Source organism: Lichenostomus cassidix, chromosome 3, assembly GCF_008360975.1.
Source record: "Lichenostomus cassidix isolate B80296 chromosome 3, HeHo_3.0, whole genome shotgun sequence".
NCBI lineage: Eukaryota > Metazoa > Chordata > Aves > Passeriformes > Meliphagidae > Lichenostomus > Lichenostomus cassidix.
In genome coordinates this window covers 1902274-1923656 of record NC_139483.1, presented here as the reverse complement: position 1 = coordinate 1923656, position 21383 = coordinate 1902274, and positions in this window count along the sequence as shown.

Genomic DNA, 21383 nt, shown 5'->3' with positions numbered 1-21383 from the left:
GTGAAGTGAAACCTTGTAGCTGTTGTCTTGAGACTTTGGTTCCCAAGACTGGAAATCTTGTTATAGTTAGGATTGGTTGACTGACACCACCACTCTCTTGTATGTTTTGGAATGGCTTCTTGACATTTCTTTTCCTCAGTGACTGTTTTCCATGACCATAGAATCATCAAGGTTGGAAGAGACCTTGAAGATCAAGACTCACCATTAACCCAGCACTACCACCATAACGTGATGCACAGGAAGAACTTCTTACTGAAAACCTGACATTTGCAACTGAGATTCTGAATGTTTAAACTGAACTTTAACCATTTTAGCCTGCATGCAAGAGAATTACCTTTGGCTTTCTCTAACCTGTAGCAGAATTCAAGATCCCAAGGAATACGAGGAAGGCAAGCAGCAGAGCACAGGCCTTGAACTTCAGGAAAGGAGATGATGTCTGTTACAGGGAACTGGTGGGTGGCATCCTGTGGGCTCTGAAAGACTGAGGTTGTCTTCAGAGTCAAGTTCTTCTCATCACAAGATAGCTCCAGCCCTGTGCTCGGGGAAGCAAGGCTGCATCTCAATAGAGCAGCTGGGCTAAAAGGGGAAATCCTGAAAGTGTTCCAGTGCAAAAAGCCATATAGAGACGATAGAGGTAAGAGCAAGCTACAAAGAATGAACATGAAACATTGCTCAGGCACAAAAGGATGCTTTTAGACAAGTCAAAGAGTCCAAACTGGCATGTTAAAAACTACAAGGGCTTCTAGAATCACTTCAACAGCAGAAGGAAAAAAAGGAAGTGGCTCCACTGTCAAATGCAGTGGGTGAACTTTACAACAGCCAACGCAAGTAAGGCTGAGGTGCACAATGTTTCTTATGCCTCAGGTTTCACCAGCAAGGGCTATCCAACCTTTTCATTGGCAAGCAGGGCTGGAGGGCAGAAGAAGATCTAAGCAGTCAAAGCAAAGTCAGGGATCTTTTAAGAAATCCTTGTAACTCCATGCTGCCAGAAGGGATGGAGGCAAGAGTCCAGAGACCACTGGTGGCATGGTGGGGACACTCTCTCACCACTGAAAGAAGATTATGGAGACAAAGGGATGTCCCCAATGTCTGAAGAAATGCAAATGTTTGACCCATTTTCAGAGAGAGTAACCAATGGAGATGACCCCAAACCCTTGATGCAGTAGGCCCTTTACTGGAATGCTTTACAGGACTCCACAGGGCAGCTCTGCTTCCCAGTTCCTTATTGCCCATGCTACAGAACTCTCTTCACTGCACTGATCCATAACAGCAGCAACATCAATTTAAAAAGGGGACAAAACGTGCCACCAGGACCAGGAGTGTGAGTGAAGACAGTCTGTTCCCAGATCAGATGATCCAAGTCTGTACTGCTGCCACTGGCTGTTAATTCAGTGTTCAGAAGCCACAGCATCTGTGTAGTCCCACAATCTACAGCACAGAATTATTTCTATAAATGGAAGCAGTTATGCTGGCAATTGTTGTCTTTGGGTCAAACTAAGTTGTGAAAAGATGTGCTTAAAGCAAAATTCACCCCTTTTCTAAAAAATAAACACTGCCTTTGCAATAGATCCAGCTCTTTTTTCTCTCCATATATGTATATGTACATACATAAATATATTTATGTATACATATATTTCTTTTATATATGTATAGATACATATACACACTCCCCTCTCCATATAAGGTTTTGGTAAATACGAACTGGATTTGACTCGGAAGGGAAAGAGACAGTTTAATTTTAATAGGCCAAGCACACATATCAGACAAAATGAAAGACAAAAAAAAAAAATCCCAAACTAAGACCATGTAAGGTATGTATCAACCAGTTCTGAAAAAGGTTCCCACTGGAATTATTCCAGACTAAAACAATGAGTCATCCCCTAAGGAATCCTGTCCTCACATGAAATATATAAATCATTGTCCATTTTGGAAGGATTACGCCAATAGCACATATCATTAAAATGTTATTTCTTTTAATAGTGCTAAGAGAAAATCCAGCATTTTGTTCCATAGATCCTGATTGGCAATGTTACCAGGAGCCTCATCACAGTGCCCCAGGGACAGAGTCACAAGGACATTTAGTCCTTGCACAGTCAATGTATGTTCCCATATGCCTCAACAAATCTGGGCAAATGCAAACATGATTTAGAGGTTCCCAGCTTTTAGAGGTTCCCTCCATTTCTCCTTTTTCTTTTTTTTTTCTTTAAATTCCATGAGACAGAAAAGCTCTGTGAGGTAGTTGTGGTAGAACAGAGAACAGAACATTCTAATGTGATGCCCAAAAATCTCAGTGCTTGACTTACAACATAAGCAGTTCCTCAATGATGAAATGACTTCTCAAATTAGAATTTGTGGATGTTTTATAGTTCTGGTATAGAAATTACTGAATTTCTGCTATTTGCTGGGGAGGACAAAAAGGTGATGTGCTACCTAAGGGTAAAAAAAATTAGGCTGAAAAGTCTTAATGGAAAGCATAATATTAATGGCATAAAAGCTGGGGTAGATAGAAAGAGTTCAATGTATGATATTCCAAAAGAACAGGGTTTATTTTCTATCAAGTGTTTCCTATTAGAAATCTAGAGTGACAAACAATTTTCAGTGCATTGCTTTGAAGAAAGGCCTCTCATGTGACACTGAAATGTCATACAGATAAATCAATTGCTACTCCTACATATAATTTGCTCTTCACAACCCCCAAATGCTTCACTCCAAGTGTCACTGAACTGCATATTGTATAAATCTATGCCCTCACTAAAGCTGTCTCGTTACTCCAGCTGGAACAACTGGTCCCTAACTTCCATGGAAAGGGAAACAGAAGAGGGATTCTCCCCTTTCAAAAGGGAACTCACTCATCTGCATAGTTAATGAAGACATCTTTAGCATTTTTTTTCTTTGGGGCTTTTTTTCTCTTAGTGCATTTCCCTCGTGGTGTGAGCCAAGGATTCCCAATGCAGCTTCCCAGAGCAGCAGCACCATTTTATTTTGCACCCTGTAGAGACAGTGGCCATTAGTCACAGTCAGAGCCACGGTTATGCCACTGCTCAGGCATCTGGGATGTGAAAGGAGGGAACTGGTGAGCACTGACAGCACTGCTTAGTCACTACTGCTTCATTCCAGCCCTCTCTGACCAGTCATCTCACTGGAAATGTGTGGTTGGGATGCTGAGGTCAGCACTGGAAAGGTGTTCTCCCACAGTTCCTGTGAAGCTGAAGAAACACAGTCTCTCTCTTTGGTCAAGTTGGTAACATTAACCACATGTGGTACAAAGTCTCAGTGCCACAGAGGAGTTTGTACTTTTTTATGAATAAATATATATGAACAATTGAAAAAATAGTGAAAAAGGTTGTATGGATTTTATTTCTTTTTCAGTTATCTAAACAAACATGATAAATATGGTGTGCTGGAACAGATAAATAACATTTTTTCCAAGCCTATCAATTTTGTTTTATTGTCCCAAACCAAGCTATAATTCTATGCTACGTTCAGGAGCATAAAATGAATTGTGGGACTCTGAGGAGGAAAAAGCTTAGTAATGAGCTTTGTAGTCAAACCAACCACTCTTCATCAGCCCAGAAGTTGTTCCATCTTTACAATCTATTTTTTTGTGATTTGTTTTAACTTATTCAGACTGCTGCTACTGCTTCCTTTGGGAGAACATACCACAGCAGCTTTCACCACCAGGAACATTTTCCTGACACGTAATCTAAGTATGCCTTTTTCTCAGTTTTACCCCATTAGTTCTAATTAAAACTCCTCGGTATCTGGTGAAATCTGTTCAGTCTGGAGTGTTTGCGTTCAGTTATTACTCATGGGCAGCTCACTGTGTATCACTTCACCCTTGCATTAGATATGCCAACCATCTAAACCCAGCGAAGCTTAAAGATCAGTAAAAGATCAGGATTGCTCCAGCTTTCCTCAAGAAACCAGATTTTAGACTTCTGTTAAAGACTTGAGTGCAAGCTATTCTGGCAGCACAACATTTTGTAAAGCAAGAAATTTGAATTTCCAATGCTGGGAACAATAAATATTTGTTGTCTTCCGTAACGTTCATATAAGTTCCTTGATCAAGTACTTACTTTTCAAAACCATTTTTGTGTTTACTATATCTAGACCCATAATGTGCAGAAAAAGAGAAAGACAAAACACAACTGATTTTTAACTTAACCATGAGCTATCCTCACACGTCCATGGCTTTGAGGTCAGCCATCATAAAGGTAGTCATTTTTGAAATATTTCAGCACTTAGGCACTGTATTATAACTAGCAAAGTTTGAAAGATAACAACCTGAGCTGTTGTTCTGCTCAATTGATAGAAAATGCATTAGGAGTAAAGCTGTGAGTTTAAAACATAGTTTTATATACACTGTAGAAAATAAGTACTCAGATATATTTTGGTGCTGGACAGAAAGAAAATTAAAAAGAAATATCAAAGACTGAATGAGCAGTTTGACTGAGTCATCACAGCAGTTCCCTCAGGCAAGTCACTAAGGACATGATCCACGACCACTGAAATCAAGGAAAATATTCCCACTAATGCCTACAGGCTGTGGATAAGGCCTTTAAAAATCTCTGTGTCTCTGGGTTTTCATCCATAAAATGGAGATATTTTGGTACCCGAGTGCTGGGAGGCCAACTCTGTTAATCTGTGCTTAGTGAACACAGTGATGGGAACCACGCACGTATCTACACGTGGAAATTCCTCAAAATAGGAAATGGAAAGATCCCCATAGCTGAAAGCTAGAAGGGATTTATCATTATCATTTATCATTTCCCATTAATATGCAAAGCTGGACACAGTTTTGGGTGTTTTAAGGTAGGGAACATGTGACTCATGTGGATACCAAGAGTTCATATTTATGTTCTACTTTGCATCAAATCATAGTTTGCACAAACGATATTCAACTTTCCTTCTCTTCTTTTTCAAATTATTTTATTTCTGAGCCCTGCCTTCCTCCTCCCATTCCCCCAGCAAGGAGCTGGCAAGGGATGTGGAGCATCTGGGTTCGAAATGACAGCTGGTGGGTGAGACAGCGTCAAGCGCTTTGCTGGCTTTTACTTTGGTCTTCTGGGAATGAACCAAAATGAGATTTCTTCACAATAATCACCCCATCTTTTGCCCTTGAATAAACCTCAGAAGGGATTATGAGCCAAGTCCTCTTTGGGCAAATCAGAAGGAGTTTTCATAGCCCATATTCCAGAGTTGGTTGGAAAACAGGATCTCTGCCCCGTGGGAAATTCCAGTGTTCCAAAACATGTTTTGTGCTCCGACTTGGAACAAATAAAACTTTTTTTCAGTAAGAATGTTTCCTCAAAGAAGTTATCTTTAAAACATTAAATTCTAAATATAATGTAACTTAGAGCATTATATAGACACAGAATACTAAATGAAATGAGTAGCAAGTTTTATCAATACCATTTAGTATTAAATATTGCAATGAAAAAGTCAAACAAGAAGGAAAACAAAAAAGAAAAATAAGCAAAATTCCATATCAAAATAAATAAAAATGTGCTTCTCAAACAGGGCCAGGCAGTGGACTGTGTGAATGCAAGTGCTGCTTGCAATAATGAAGACACCTTGGAACCTCTCTGTGGCACTTCCTTTGGCAGTGCAGAAAACAACATCAGTGTCATCAAACCATCTTTCATTTCTTTTTTTTTATTCTTACATGGCATTTGATACATACGTGGGCATGTATTCATCTAGGATTCATTGCAGGAAACCCCTGTGGCTGCAATGATCTGCACTGTTTAATCTGTGGCCCTCCAGCTCTAAATTGCTTCATCTGTAGCCCCAAACACAGAATAGAGCATTTTATTTTTCCCTTTCACTAAAAGCTGTCTTATCAGGTTATTGAAACTGCAGCTAAAAGGCAGTGAATATATTTTGATTTACTGTTTGAAGGGGAAGCACAGCCCACACCTGTACTTGAACCCCACACCTTGGTGCTTTGTTGGGAGAAGGACACAGACAATGAGCTCTCTGTGGGAGAGGCCTGCATAATGCCAACACGGTCAAACTCCTTGTGCAAGCCCAGGAATATCAAAGGCAGGCAAGGACCAACTGGAAGCTCAGAGACAGACTCCTTTTCACAGACATTTGACTAATCTGGTGATGTATCTGCAGCACTATGTGTGCTGGGGCAAGGAACTTGCCTCTACAAGCAGTAACCTTTTGCCTGTCAACAGGGTTTAGCTGAAGGGAAGCAGCACCATGGGTTTGCACAGCAGGGCTCCCAGCAGCCTCAATTACGTTATGAATACCTTGGCTATGAGGCTATAATGCAGGAGAATAATGCTGGTATGGGTGCATGACACCGATCTCATCTGCCCACACACCCTGATTGCCTCAAGTGGGGCTGCAGGGGAGAAAGAGCCAAGGAAACTAGACCAAGGTGTCCTCAATATATGACAGAAGCACTACCAGTGTGTTTGTGATATCCAACATACAAGACAGCTACAGAAAATGAAATGGAAGCTGAAGCAAGCAGATAACTGGGGCATTCATCTGAAGGAATCTCTGTCTGAGAAGTGGCTGGGAGTAAACACCAAAGTGTGAAGTGCTGCCTTGGGCATGTGGACTCATGTTTGCAGGTTGGGATGTAAACAGACAACTCTGCTGGCCAGATCCCAGTCTTTCAGGAATAACTGGGAGATTTATACTGAACTCAATCAAATCTGCACCAAACCCTCGGTGGATACCAACATTTCTCCTCCTGGAGGCACAAGCCCACTCCATTGCATTTGCTGTTGGTCCCTGCGAGGAACGAAGGTCTGCTTTCATCTGAGCTCCTGAGGGATGAGCTGCCACTTGGTTGCTCTTCTCCCTCTGCCATGTCTGACCCCTATCACTGAATGCTACAACCTGATCAGGGTCTTTTTCCCCCTTTTCCTTTGACCCTGTTCTGTATTTATGCTGACACAAGTGGCCCTGATTTATCAGGGTATTGGCCATCATTCCATTACACAATTACTTTTTAGATTCTCCATATCTCAAGCTGCTTCTCCAAAGGAATTGCTTCAGAGCCAGAGATTATTTACTGGCAACCATGAGTGTGTCAAACCCTCCAGATGTTTATAATTACTACTACTTTCCAAGGGTGTCAGCCAATAGCTCTGTTTGTGGCTCGCCCTTCACCAGGACATCAGATAACTGCAGCTTATAGTCCTGGATTTAGCACTGGTCATCCTTTGATCCAGAATTTGCTTTGCTTTCTGCTAGGCTGTAAAATGGTTGAGCATTGGTCCATGAAAGTTGTCTCACCACTTGGTTGGCATTGAAATACTTCATTTATTGGCCAAGGGGACATTATAGACTGTTAAATTGACTGATTCCAAATTTGGCCTTGTAAATGGCTGACAATTCTGTGGCAGGGTGTATTATTGGCAGATAATACAAGGAATATTTTAAATGGCAAAAGCTTAATCCATCATTCAGTGTTTAAGGTAACCTCTGTATTGGGAAAGGTGAACTTTCCAACTGGGCAGAGGTAGACAATGATCTCTGGAAATTTCATTCTGCTTCTCCCAGCAGAATATTCTCTCCATCCTCAGTGAATACTTTTCTGCTCTTCTTGGACCTCAGATTTTCAGCTGGAATTAGTTCCAGAAACATACCCTTCAAATAACTAGAATAAATCAGCTGGGGGGCCCTGGGCTTCCAGATAAAACTCCATGCACACAAGTCCTATTAAAATCAAACTTGTCCCAAAGTCCAAAGAACAGAACTGAGTCTGTTCCTCTTCCAAGCAACATCCCAAAGAGACAAAGAGCTGAAGGAGGGAGCATGGAACCGGGAAAAGCAATTCCTTCAGCAGCAGCAGAGCAGAGGATGTGTGCCAGGTACTGGGTGGAGATAAAGCAGGGGATGAATGGACATTCTCCTGGGGATTTCTACCAGCTGCCTGAGACTCAGAACTGAGCTAACCTGTGCCATGGGTGGGGCAGGGCATCAGGAAACCATAATCACCTCCCAGCTGTTCCTTCCTTCCTCCACCCATGCTCGCTGCTGCGGAAGCCAAGCACGGAGGAGGGTTTTGGCAGGAGAACAGCAATGTGCCAATGGCAGAACATGTGTTTAGCTCATAGAATTCTTGTGTGGATGCAAGGATCAACATGCCTGTGCTCCGCTCCTCAGTCCTCATAAAGGAGAAGTAGAACTTATATAAAACAGAGGTAAGGAGCAAACAAGTGGCTCACTTGCGATATTTTTATGGATCAAAGTCAGTTCTGTTTTGTTTTTGCTGTGGGAAAATTCCTGCTGCAAGAATAACTTCCATTTTTATGGATCCCTCATGCTTAACAAATGGACAGACTATTTATCTAAGCATCCCTTCTCCCACCACGGAAATGGAGCAGTCTCCTGGGTAAAACATGGTGTCTGCTCTGGGGCACTGCTCCAAAACTGCTGGTCACTTTGGAACAGCCAGGGGCTGGATTTCCAAAGGTGTCTGGAGCACACCAACGTACCAGCTCAGGCTCTTACAGACATCCAAAGTCAGGCAGAGTTCCTGTTGATATCCACTAGAGTTCAGAGAGGATTAAAATTCCTGCTGAAGTCCAAGTAGCTAGCTGCCTTGGAAGTTTAGCCTGAGAAAAAATTCCCTTGAGACAGGCAGAGATCATCACTATGCTAGAACCTGACTTGGCACACCACTATCAGCAATCAGCATCTTGGAAACCATGCCAGAGAATCTATTTTTCCCCCAGGAGAATGAATTCTTTCAACTCACCAAATGGATACAATTTATTCTACCCTAGTAGTCCCAAAGTCATATTAAATCATGAAAAAGGATTAAAAGGACACAGAATTACTTTATTAGTATTCTTGCACAAGGTTCCTGTTCTCTGAAACCTCTACAACAACAGTCTTTGATGCATCACTTTTAAGCTTTTAGACTTTTTAAATACTACCCATGATGGTATGGCTGTAAAATTAACAGTTGCAACCATCAATTTGCAAAACATGTTCATATTTGCAACGTTCTGACAAAGTTTGCACTCAAGTTTAAATACCAGAGGTTCATTCTGAGCTGAAAAACTGTCTGTGTTAGAGACCACGACTCATGTGGGACTGAAGTTCAGATCTGTATTCAAACCAAGAAAAAGGGGATTATTGGCAAAAGGCTTTATCTATGGACCACCAGCCACTAAAATTTCTCCCTTCACTTGCCCAAAACAGTCAAAATCTATAAATTCATGGCTTGATTTCAAAACTATTTTACTTGTAAATCTCTGAGGATGGTTGATGATTGGGGCTATAAGGTTAGAAAACTGTCAGAGTTATAAGGAGAATTTAATTGTAAGGAGCATTAAATATGTTTCATGGGCCTTACTGAAATGAGTTCTTTTTAGCTGAGCTAGTGCTCCTGACCTTGAAAGCCCCAAGCACCCAAGCCTCAAAATCCCTCAGTGAAAACATGTTTAACATTTCCTTATTCCCCTTCTGTATTTTACTTCTTTAGATATAAAGCTTTTCCCTAAAACTGAGATTCTTTGGTTAAAATAAAAACCACAGCATTCTCAATAAAAGTAGAGAAAACTATCTTCTCTGGATAAAAGGAGAAGATATTTTTCTCCTTTTACTATTTTTTTTTTTTACAAGACATAATAAAACTGCTAGTTACAAAGAAACTGGAATACATTTTTCCTAATGCACATCTTGCCGGGAAGAATCACAAAGCAGAGAGCAGATCAGCACAACATTCCAGCCTGAATTCTCTACGGAATCTCTCACAGGCTGGCCCAAGCAGTTCTCATTGCCAAAGTGATGTCAAGCATGGGTAAGAAACCCAAAAAGCTCTAATCTATCCAAGTTTGAACATGAAACACTGAAACAGCTCTGAAACATTCACCATAAGATGCTTTCCCCAATGAAAAGCAGAGATGAACACTTCAGTTTCCAAAAGAGAACGAGGGAACAAATCACACCCTTCGAGTCTGTAATGGAAAGAGAATTGCAGTACAGAGCTTTCCCCTCTCCTACACCAGTGACTAACGACGGACCCAAGACACCTCTCCCCTCCTGAGATGGGAGGGAAACATCCCAGGAAAAGACTCATGTTCATTAACTGGAGGAGGGGAAGGTTTCAGCCAAACCAAAATGAAACTAAGTAAAGTTTTCCAACAGCCAAAATCAAGTTCATGTGTTCCATTAGTAAAGAAGAAAAGCGGTGCTGGAGAATAACAGACTGGGTTTTCCAAAGCCCTCTCCACAGGGAAGGGACCTGGGTCACAGGGAAGGCCTAAGAAAGCTGGCTTTCTGGCAAAAGAGCAGCTGAGCACGAGGAAAAAGTATTAAAACCCTGAGGTGGACTGGTCTGCTGGGTTTCCCAGGCTGTGTTCATGCTAAATTGGTGTGATTCTGTGATTAAACTGCACCATGCTTTGTGCAGCTCTGATTACACAGCCTGCGTGCAGAAAGGGAATCCTCTGTAAACCCAGTGCATGGAGTCCAAGTGCAGTTGGCTTCACAGGAAAAGTAATTTGAAGGGTTTTTAACCTCTTAAGATGGAGACATACACAAGTGATTCTAAAAAGTGACAAATTTAAAAATGCGAAACTCAGAGATATTAAATTCATAAGATGAATTCAGCCCCATCTCTAACAAAAAGAATATGCAATATGAGAACAATCAGCACCTAAGTATCTCTAGCAAGGAATTCTTAAAATCAATTGAATTCATGCTGTGATAACCATACTCATCCAGCAATAATGCCTGCATAATAAATGAAAAGGGAAAAAGGAAAGAGAGGAGGAAAGTAAAGGTGCTGAGGTACCACAGAGGCAAGAGATGGACGAAACATGCATCATGTATAGTCAGACACAGCACTTTCTCAGTTGCTTGCTAGATGAAAACCTATTCTACGTATGCAGCTCTGTCACTTGGGAGTAATGTGATCATTTTTACTGAACAGCAATAAAACTTGATGGCTTCCCCCACCCCTTTGTATCCTGCAGCCATCACTTCCTGCTAGTCCTTCGAATTCTCCAGTTCAGTGTAAAAAACAGCTCCTTCCATCTCAGAGTTAACAAGTACAGGCTGAGCCTCTCTATTAGCGTTGCATTTCATCTGTAACCCTCTGATATTCTCAAATATCGTTTTAAATAACCTTTGACATGTTCTTTATCTGTTTACTTAGTAGTAAGGTGGGCACATGAAATCATCGGCAACACCTTGTATTTTGCCAAGCAAAATCCAGCTCTGTTGTAGGATTATTAAGCAGCAGGGTGTCTCTCACCATGCCTAGCGCCAGGGACTGAGCCAGGAACCTTAAACCATGAATCACTGCAGCCTGAGCTAAATCCAAGTTCTGTACTCGGGATTTTTATTAGACATTGCCTTCTTCACTGGCCTCTCCAAGAATTAGATCTGTCCTTTCTACAGTGAATTCAGCTTTGGGTTTTCAAGCTGCCTAAGCTAACACTTTTTTTCCCAGACAGCATTTGTAAGGTCTCAGAGCATTTTATAAAAAAGGTTCTGCTCAACACCTCCACACAAGCAAGTTACACAGACGAAGAGACTTATCTGGGAACAAGCTCAGGCCAAATGGTTGATCAGATTCAGGTATTCTGAAAAGGGAATGAACAGCTCAGAGATGTCTGTCTGAAGGACAGCCTTCTAAAGTGCTGCAATTGATCCAGGTTTTCAGGTTTATCCTAAGCTGATTTTACTAAAAAATATGACACCATTAATTGACCTAAGTAAAATAAACCTGCGGTTTCAATAAGGCACATAAGAAAATATATATATTTCAAGAGCCTGATTCACTCCATTGCCTGTTGCTCTTAAGAAATAGTCAAAGCACTAAAAGCAGACTCCAATGTGACTGTCATTATTGCCACAGGAATTGCTGCTGCTCCCATCAGTGCTGTGGATCAGCTCTGAAGCACAAGTGTGAGGCAGCTGGGGACACACAGCCCCTCTGCTGTGCTGCACCCACTCTTGGGTCACTGACAGAGCTTCAGCTTCCTGCATTTGGCTTGATGCTAACTCTGACAACTGCCAGTTATTATGTATTTTTTCTCTTGCTACGCTATGCACACCCTCTGATGAGTTGCACGTATTCTAGGAACTCTTTCATAAGAAATGAGAGCAAAGCTCAGCATGCACAAATATGATGCAAACAAGTTCCAGGGGTATTCTTTATACTGGGGGTCTATTTTAAAATTGTATTGAATAAGAATTTTAATGGGAAAACGACAGAGGAAGGAAGGTGGGACTGGTAACAGTTTAATCTACATGTTTCCTAACTTTGGTTATCGTGGCAAGTTCTCTCCCTTTGAGGCTGTTTTATATTGCCAGGCTGCTCCAGAAAACAATGACACCAAGGTCCAATTTGTCCCTGTAATGCATCCTGGTCCTGTTTTATGAAGCCACACATTTTTATGAATGACACATTATCACAGCCAGAGACAGAAAGAAGAGCACCAGGTGTGAATGCACCCAGTGGCAAGAGGTGACAAGAGTGAACAAGACATTTTGGGTTATCTGGTTTTGGGTGTTTCTCTTGCACAGTGCACATTTTACCACTCAGAACTCTCAGTGTGAGCATGGTCCCTGCTAACCCAACTGTGCAGCTCAGACCAGAGTGCACACAGACTGACACGTGTGTAAGTGCTGTGAAAGTGTTTCAAGGTTTATTTAGTCACACCTTTTTCATTTCTGTATTTTCTACTGGAACAAGAACTGCTTCAGCTCAAAAAAAGAAAGTGTACCTCTTGTTCTGCCAAACATTTGGCAGAAACCTCAATTTCCCGCACTGTAAGAGCAGCAGGTGAGTTGATTCAGTTGTGTGTTTCCCTCTTTCACTTGTTCATGGTGTATTTAGCAAAAAATGTGATGTCAGAGCCCGTTGGAAGGCAGAGGATCTGTGCACTATTAGAGCTCTGTAACACACATCTGAGGGGCTGGAGCTGCAGTAGAAAAGAGAGGCACACGCAGGCTTCACTGGCAAAGCATGCATTTCAAATAAAGCCTCAGCTCTCAGAAACAGACAGTCTCCACTCTCATTCTGAGTAATGTCTGCCCTCTATTCAGTAGAACAGCCCACAATGAGAGCAACAAAGACATGCCAGATGAAAAACATCACACTGCGAGATCCCTGTTCGCTGGAGAAAATCCTCTAATTGCTTACTGAGATATTTCCCTCCAACTATGCAGGGAATAAAGAAGGGATGCTTCATGTTAGAAAGGGGGAAGGGGAAAAATGAAAACTATTTCTGTCCAGATTGTTTCCTTTTAAAGTCTTAGTCTGATCAAAATCTGATTTCCATGGATTTTGCTGCAGAGCTTTTATGGGGTTTCCCCAGCCTGGGTCCTGTAAAGATCCGTTCAGGCTCTTACCAAAAAAGTTCTTGGCACCAGTTCTGCTAAAGTAGGACTAAAAGCCTCCCTGGCAGGCTCCAGCCAGGAGGAAAGCTTGGCCATGGGAAGGGCCTGGAAGTTGGGCTGCAGGGACTTGTGATTCCAGCTCGTGCTGGAAGTGGCCATGGACACTGCTTAGGAGAGGCAGCTCATGAGGAGGCAAACATATTGATTAGCAAGGACACTAAATTGACCAGATTTTTAAATGGCATATTAGTCAGCATTATATATCATTATTGGAGAACTGATTTAGTTACCTGACTTGCCTTGATTTCCTTTGGGTTTACATGAGCTGCTCCTACAGGCATTCTTTTATTTGTGTTTATGTGCCTCACAAATCATGAGTCATCCTAAACTACTTACTCAGATCAATACTCATTTTTCTTTTCAGAGTAACTATTATTCATTTTTCCATTTCATTTTATAGCAGAGAATCATTATTGAGGAAGTATTAATAAAATAGAAGACTTTAGCCTATTAAAATCATACATCAAAATCAGAATGTGTAGGTTGCAAATAATTCATTCATTGAAAATAAATCCTCTGAGCTATCTGGTAAATATTCATGCATGAAATTCACATTGATATTAACTCTGTTGATGAAAAGAGTAGAAATAGTTGTTTAATACTATACATTAATCAGAAAGTTTCATCCACACCATTAGCTAACAGCATCTACTATAAAACTTAACCTGATCCTAAACAACAGAAGATGAAAGAGAGGCAAAATTAACATACAGTGTATTACTAGAGAGTAACAACCTGTCTAGAGATTCCCCAGTCATTTCCTGACCGGCAGATTTGCTGCATTTCTGATGCTGACATTTTAGCTCAAGCTGCAGTGTCAGCCCCATCCTAAATCACCAGAAATTTGTTCTCAGAATAGTCCCAAATCTCGCCAGCGCCATTCAACCCCATGAATCATGAATGAAGTCACCTTTGAATGACAGACAGGGCCCATTGCTCTGAACAAGGGGCTTTAATTTATCCCACATTCTAAGCAGACACTTTGCTGCCAAGGAAAACCAAGCAAAAACCTGTGGGACTGTGCTCTGCAAGGCCTTCACTGAGCTTGCAGCATCACACATGCTCACACTCAAGCAACCTTCCATGCAAGGTTCTGATTCATCCCTTTCAGCATTTGGGAAACTCACTTTCCAGGTGGTTGTGGTAGGGACAGCTGGTGAGGAGAGATTTCAGAGGTGCAGCATTTGGCCATGAGGTTATCCTTACAGAACAGCACCTGTACAGGATGCTGCTAACCAAAAACCTGTCTCAAGAACCTCACATGAAGCCTCTGTTTCCATTCTTTTATGACAATTCACTGCTGATCCAAAACACCTTCAGAACTAGGCCCAAGATGTGGTACAATTCATTCATCTTCTTTAATCCAGAATAGAGCAACGGGTTGAAGCAAGCATATTTGGAGAAAGGCCTTTTTGATGGGATTTTCAGCCTGTTTTCTTATGGAAAAAGAATTAGATAATTGATTATGAGTTGATTACTGACCTTCATCCAACTTTGAAGCAAACTAATATGACGTTTCAGTTACATTTTCCCCAACTGAGTGTTTTTATGTCAAGTAAGATAACATGCCGTGGCTTCTGCTTTATGTATTTTGATTCTTTTAAAACAGAGGAAGTCAGCAGTGTTGAAACCTCACTGAAATTCTGTTTAGTGCGAATCCTTACCCAGCAGAACTGCTGTGCTAGCAACGATGTGTTCGAGCACATTTATATGGCCCTCAGGAAAATATGTACCTCACCCAAATCCTGACAGCAAGAAAATACCCTTTGACTTCAGGGAAATTTGGATTAGGACTCAAATGATTAGTGACCTGGGGCAAAAATAGCAAACTATTTAATACCACTTCTCTGGGCATTCAAATTATCATATTAAAATCCATTTTATCATTGGCAAAGTCAATCAGGTTATAAACGCAAACAGATGTTTTAATGTGTCTCTGGCATTTGGCTTCAGGCAGAGTAAATTGAACATTTTCAGTTTCATACTGAAAGTTTCTGTGAGGTTAAAGTAAACCAAATTATTTCTCCCACAGCATTTTTAGTCTCTGTCACCACACTGCTGTTTACTTTGTCACACGTGATAAAAGCCTGGCTGGCCCAATGGCACCGAACCTGGGGCGACCGCAAAAGCTGGGAAAAAGGGGGAAGAGGGAGGACATTCACCTCGAACTCACTGTCTGTGCGAGCTGAGATTTTCAAGATTTGCCCACCCATAAACCAAGACACATGATTTTGTTATCCTTGGAGCCCGGCTGTCAAAAACACAGTCAATATGTCCTGTGGCATTGGGCTGCTTCCACCGGCTACGATAACAGTGTTGTGCTAAGTCATTCCCAAATGCACTTTGATATCCTATACACATGAGCTAATGCACACATGGATTTATGCACTGCATGCTCTGGAATGAAAAGGACAGGAGGCAGTGTGGGAAAAATGGGCTGAAGGGGGAGGGGAAGGGGAAAAAAAAGGAAAAAGCAAAAGGGACTCTACGATTCCCATAAGCCAAGGGAGCATATTGTTCAGCTGAGGCACAGGCCAGTGCCTCGCAGGCCCTATCACTGGCTGACAGAATTAGATTCTGATTCATGCTCTGCAGCTCGTGTAATGCCAGCCAGGGACAAGAGCCTTCCATGGGAACATTTTGGCCAGTCCCGTCCTTATCAGCTCCACAACAGCTGCCAGACTCTAAGGTCGCTTGATAGAGAATTTAATTCTTAAGATTGCGCATTAATTTCTAAATTCTTTCTTATCCATGTGCTGTGATTTGAGACTGCATTCAATGCAGCCCAGCACAGGGCAAGCCTTTCCCATCCACACCCCTCCTTCCTGTCTGCAAACTTCCTTCCTATAGATTTACCCAGACATCTTTGAGCTAAATTAACACCCTGTGCACTTCTTTGACCAAGCACTAGCAGATAGGAAACCTGATTTTGACCTCTCACTGGCTACCAGGCACAGAGATTTTAAAACACCCCATACATGTAAAAGTTTTAGTTTATTCATCTGCCTTTACCATGAAGTAAAGGGATATTTATTTCAGCTAGCAGCTAACCACTGCAGTAGATCCTTAAAATAGTGATTTCCCACCCTATCAATTCATTGTCAGGCAGAGCTTACTAATGGCTACAAAATGTTTTCAAATCCCTTAACATATTATCCAATTTTTGAACAAATATTACCCTGGTTTATAATCCTCTGCTCTTTCATATTCATGTATTTTTAAATTACTCTTTACTATGGTCAAGAGCACTGCAGAATAAATGCATGAAAACAAGCAATCAATGATTGAAACTTTTGGCAAGTCAGAGTGGAATTGAGTTACAGTGGAAAAATTCAGTATTTGAGTTCAACATGACCAGGTCTCCTGCTTTGCTTAGGACAGTTCCAGGTTCCACAATTGTTTCCTGGAAGGATGTATGCTGTGCATGTAGTAAAATGAACTCTGTGTGTGAGAGAGAACCAGAATCCTCTCCTTTCCCTGATAAATTGGCCTCTTTGGTGTTAAGTTACCAATGGAAAAGGGACTCCCTCTCCAGAAATGTAGGGAACAGAGTGGGTATTGCCATTTTTCTGCTTTCCAGACTGCCTAGTTATGGGCAGTCCAACAGATTAAGTCAAGCAGACAGATCAAATTGATTTATTCAGAATCTTTAATTCTGAAACCAAAATAACAGCTCTGTTCCAGATCAATGCAGCTGAAACCAAGCCCTGAATAAATAGACAATTACAGGAACCCAGACTGGAGCAGTGATGTGTCTGGTATGATCACACCATGACCAACACAAGCCCTTCAGAGGAAGGTGCAAGACATTCCAGAAGAGACAAACATTGAAAAAATGTTGAGAGGGAGCCACATTCCTCCTTATGCTGCCCCTAAAACCATTTGGCTTCTACCCTGACTTTATAGCCATAGCTTTCTTTCATCCCCGATATTTTAATTGTGAACAACCTAATTAGCCTTCAAAATGGAATCCTACTAAATTTCAGGCCTCATAAGTATGAGGGGAATGAGAGCCACAAATTTATTGTGCACTGTGCCAAAATAATGTCTTTTTTGCTGCTTTCCAACACTTTTGCCTCCCTCCCATTTTCTCATCCTCTGCAACCTGACCCTTATTTCACATATTGATGTTAATAGCTGTTCCCTCTTCTTCTGTCATTTCAGCAAGAATAATGGAAGGCAACCAACAGGCAATCAATGGTAACAGAGAGAAAGAAGATCAAGGTCAATGCAAAAAAAAAAAAAAATTAACTTAGCACAATTCTATCCTGTACTTACCGATAACAAATTCCAGACCATGGTTATAAAGAGTGAACTGGAAATGTAATGTAAGCCTGGGAGAAAAGACCTGTGTGCCCACATTTCAGTCAAAAGGTCTCAAATAATTGCTTGGATGGAAACAACCATTCTGAGGGAATAATGAGGTGGCAGCAGGCTGATGCTGATATGCACAGACTTCCCTCCTGTGTATCAGATACATGTCAGTCCCCAGAGCTTGTGGTCATAACTCCAAAGAACAGCAAGTACTGATGCTGCTGTCCAATCTTCCCCCTAGGAGAGGAAAAGGTTTTGATGACTCAAAAATTTGCTGTGGAAACATGATCTACCTGTTGATGTTCTGGCTGGCCTTCAGCTTTTCCCCACTATGTAGACTATTCTGGTTACCTCCCAGCCCCAGATGGACTCACTTTTAGCCAGGAGTTTTTGCCTGGTTTTCATTTGGTTTCTGTCAGTAAAGCCTAAGGAATAGCTTAGGCTCTCAATACCAAAACCCACTCTCATTTTATTACAGAAGATTGATGAATTTTAAGTCCAAAATCTGTTTTAAACACGGACTATTGCACTTAAGAAGAATGACTTACATCTGTATCTTGCAATGCTTTCCATTCCCCTAAGAAAGTGGTGCATTTTAATTACTTACTGCTATTTCTGTAGCAACAACAGTTTATGCCCTTAAATCCATTTTAACAGTTTTGATGCTATTAGCAGCAGCAGAGGTAAATGTGCTTAGGAAAGGTTGTGTCACATCAGAAACTGGTTTTGAAGCCTGATCCCTCAGGCCACCACTCCTTGGGTTTTTTTCTTCCTTTTCAGTTTTGGAAACTTTCCAGTTTCCAAAAATGGAAATATTTTTTTATTATAATTATTAATTTTCCCCTTTTTTTAATTTGATTCCTCTTGGTTATTTAAACCTTAGAAGCAAGTAATTAAATACAAGTTAACCAGCTCTCAAAGACTTTCTTTTGCAGCAAGACGGACAAATAAGACCACAATCTAGAAACACAACTTTTTTTTTAACTTTCAGGTGGTTACCACAGACCTGATTCCCATTTCTATTTTACATCACCGGTGAATAAAGGGAAAGTAGAATAAACATATTTACAATTGCATTCACATCAAGGAGACTGATTCCACTGATTCCACTCTCCCATGGATGGAATAATGCAGGTGATGCCTCCAGTGAGAAGAGGGGCACTAAGGCTTTGCAGGAGCCAGTGAGGGTAGGATTGACAATACTCAGTGCCAGCTACTGTGGTAATACTGCAAAGGCTCTGGAAGTGTCAAAGAACAGTCAGAGAAGGGGATGTTGGAATGGATGCTGATGGACATGGAAACCTGAAGAGCTGAAGCAAAACTGGGAGAGAATTTATCCCGAAACTTACTCTCCACACATGAACAGTTTCTGGAAGAGCTATCATTTTACACATTCTCTATTATTCCAGTAATCTACTGGTCTAGGCCATCTACAGAACTGGAGATTTTTTAAAGTCATCAATGAAAACTTCAAGCCTGGATCTCATCTTGGCAGGCATTGTAGGTTCCCTTGGTTTTCACATTAGTCTAGATAAAAGAGCAACCCATCAAACCTGCTTCACTGGGAAAGTCTGCTTTGTCAGACTTGCTCTCATTACTTTTCCTCTGCATCTGCAGCACCAGCCTCTTGTGCCATTGCTCAGCACCACTGAGCAGAGCCTGGATCCATCCTCTGACAGCTCCCTGCAGATACTGACAGACATTCATGAGATCCCCTCTCAGCTGCCTCCTTCTTTCAGATTATCATCTTAATTCTTCAATCCATACAGCCACAGCAGCCTGGACAAGGGTCTTGGTAACTGCAGCACACAAAAATCCCAGATTTAACATTTTTGCCTAACCCAAACAGCAGAAACATCCTGTGATGCACAGGGTCATGCTGGTATGGAGCTCTGAAATCCATGCTCGTTCCCAGGACTTGGTGCTGTAAGAATGCCGAGAGTTTTTCTTTCCACAAATAGACGTTTCAGGCATATTTGCTTAAACCCTTGAGGTTGACAATCAGCTCCACTTCTTCCCAGCACAGCAACAGCTTGGGAACTGCCAAATATTGGGAGCAGAGAGTCCATGAAACATCTCCCTAAGATAATTCGTGCTGCTACAAGAAGTGGGGATTGAATCTCCCATAGCGAGCTTTCTGCTGCCAATCTTTCCCAATTAATGGTTGCGTAACACAGGGTGAATTAGGGTCTAAATATCTTGGCACAATTCAATGTGGGAATACCCTAGTGCTTGGTTCTTACAGAGCTGTAAAAGGTTTGCTGGCAATTAAGAGGAAGAAGAGTATAAAAAAGTAACAGGGTTAATCCAGCTATAAAAAAGAGTCTTATCACATGTATTTGCAACAAAGACGGGAGATATTAGAGGACTGTCACTTTTCCTTCCCAAGAAAAAAAACAATGGGGTCTGTTTAAAGGGTGGATCTCTGAAAGAATTCCTCTATTTTGAATTATTCTGAGGGGTTTAGCTTCGAAAGAACTTCTTCCCAGAAGAAGCGTGACAGAGAGGGGATTTCTGTGATCTTGTCATGTCCTTCAAGCAGCTTTTCGGGCCAACAAACAAATATGGCAACAAGCCATTGTGGGTGAAGCCAAGGAACACATGGCTATTTTATATATATATATATATTTTTTTTTTTTTTTTTTTAGGGTTGTCAAATGTCATGACACAAAAATTCATGAGAAAATGCCTTGCAATTCCCAGGAAACCTAAGAGGGGGAAGCCTCTTTATTAAAAAAAAGACATCTAGACTCCAAAACCTGCCTTAGGACATAAGGGAGCTCTCTAAGCAAAGAGAAAAAAAAACCAACAAAACCAGGAACTTCCTAGGCAATCCAAAAAGGCATCACAACATTTAATGTTTAAACATTTAAAATGGGGAGGGGAAAAAACCAGTCTTATTCCTTTCAGTCTTTCTTGACACAATGTGTAATTACACAACATATATTTAAGCAACTTATATTTAACCTGTGGGCTCCACCAGAAATGATTGCAGCAATGAGTGGCTTAATAAGGTTCATAGCTGTCCCCAGACAAGGGCCATGTCCTCCAGGGCAGAAGAGGGACAATTTGCTCAGCAGAAGCAAAGACAGAAAGTCCCTGCAAAACTCATTCAGTGTCACCTTCCGCAGTGACCAGTTTTGTGTGGCTGAGTTAAAACAGTCCAAAAAGCCTCTCCCAGTCATTCAACACTGATATAATCACTGGTGTGTTGGAGTCCTCCACTATCTCTCTTAGAAGTTCTGTTATGCAGAAATATCTTAAGCAAAGGCAAGTCGTGCTTTTGTCCAAGATGGGAAAGGATGGGAAAAACCAGACCAGAGTTCAAAGCTGTAACCTGCAATTAGATCGACCTGTCAAAGACAGTTATCCCACGTGGGCTCACAGAGTTTTTTTCCAGGAATGCCAAACTGTCCTGCTATGTTGACTCTGCAGAAGGTTAGAACTTGGGTACATTTTGCCTTAAAACTTCCACATGAAGTGCTTGAAGAGTAACGCCAGAGTCATGTCAGCAGAGATGGCAACATTGCCACACAGAAATCACAGCAGAAGTTGAGTGCTCCTCCATCCAAAAGGCTTATTGCATATTTTATGGATCTTATGGATCAATGGAGAGAGTGTACAAAGTCCAGCCTTGCCCAAGCTTCTTCAGAAATGTGCACATCCTCCAGGAGAGAAAA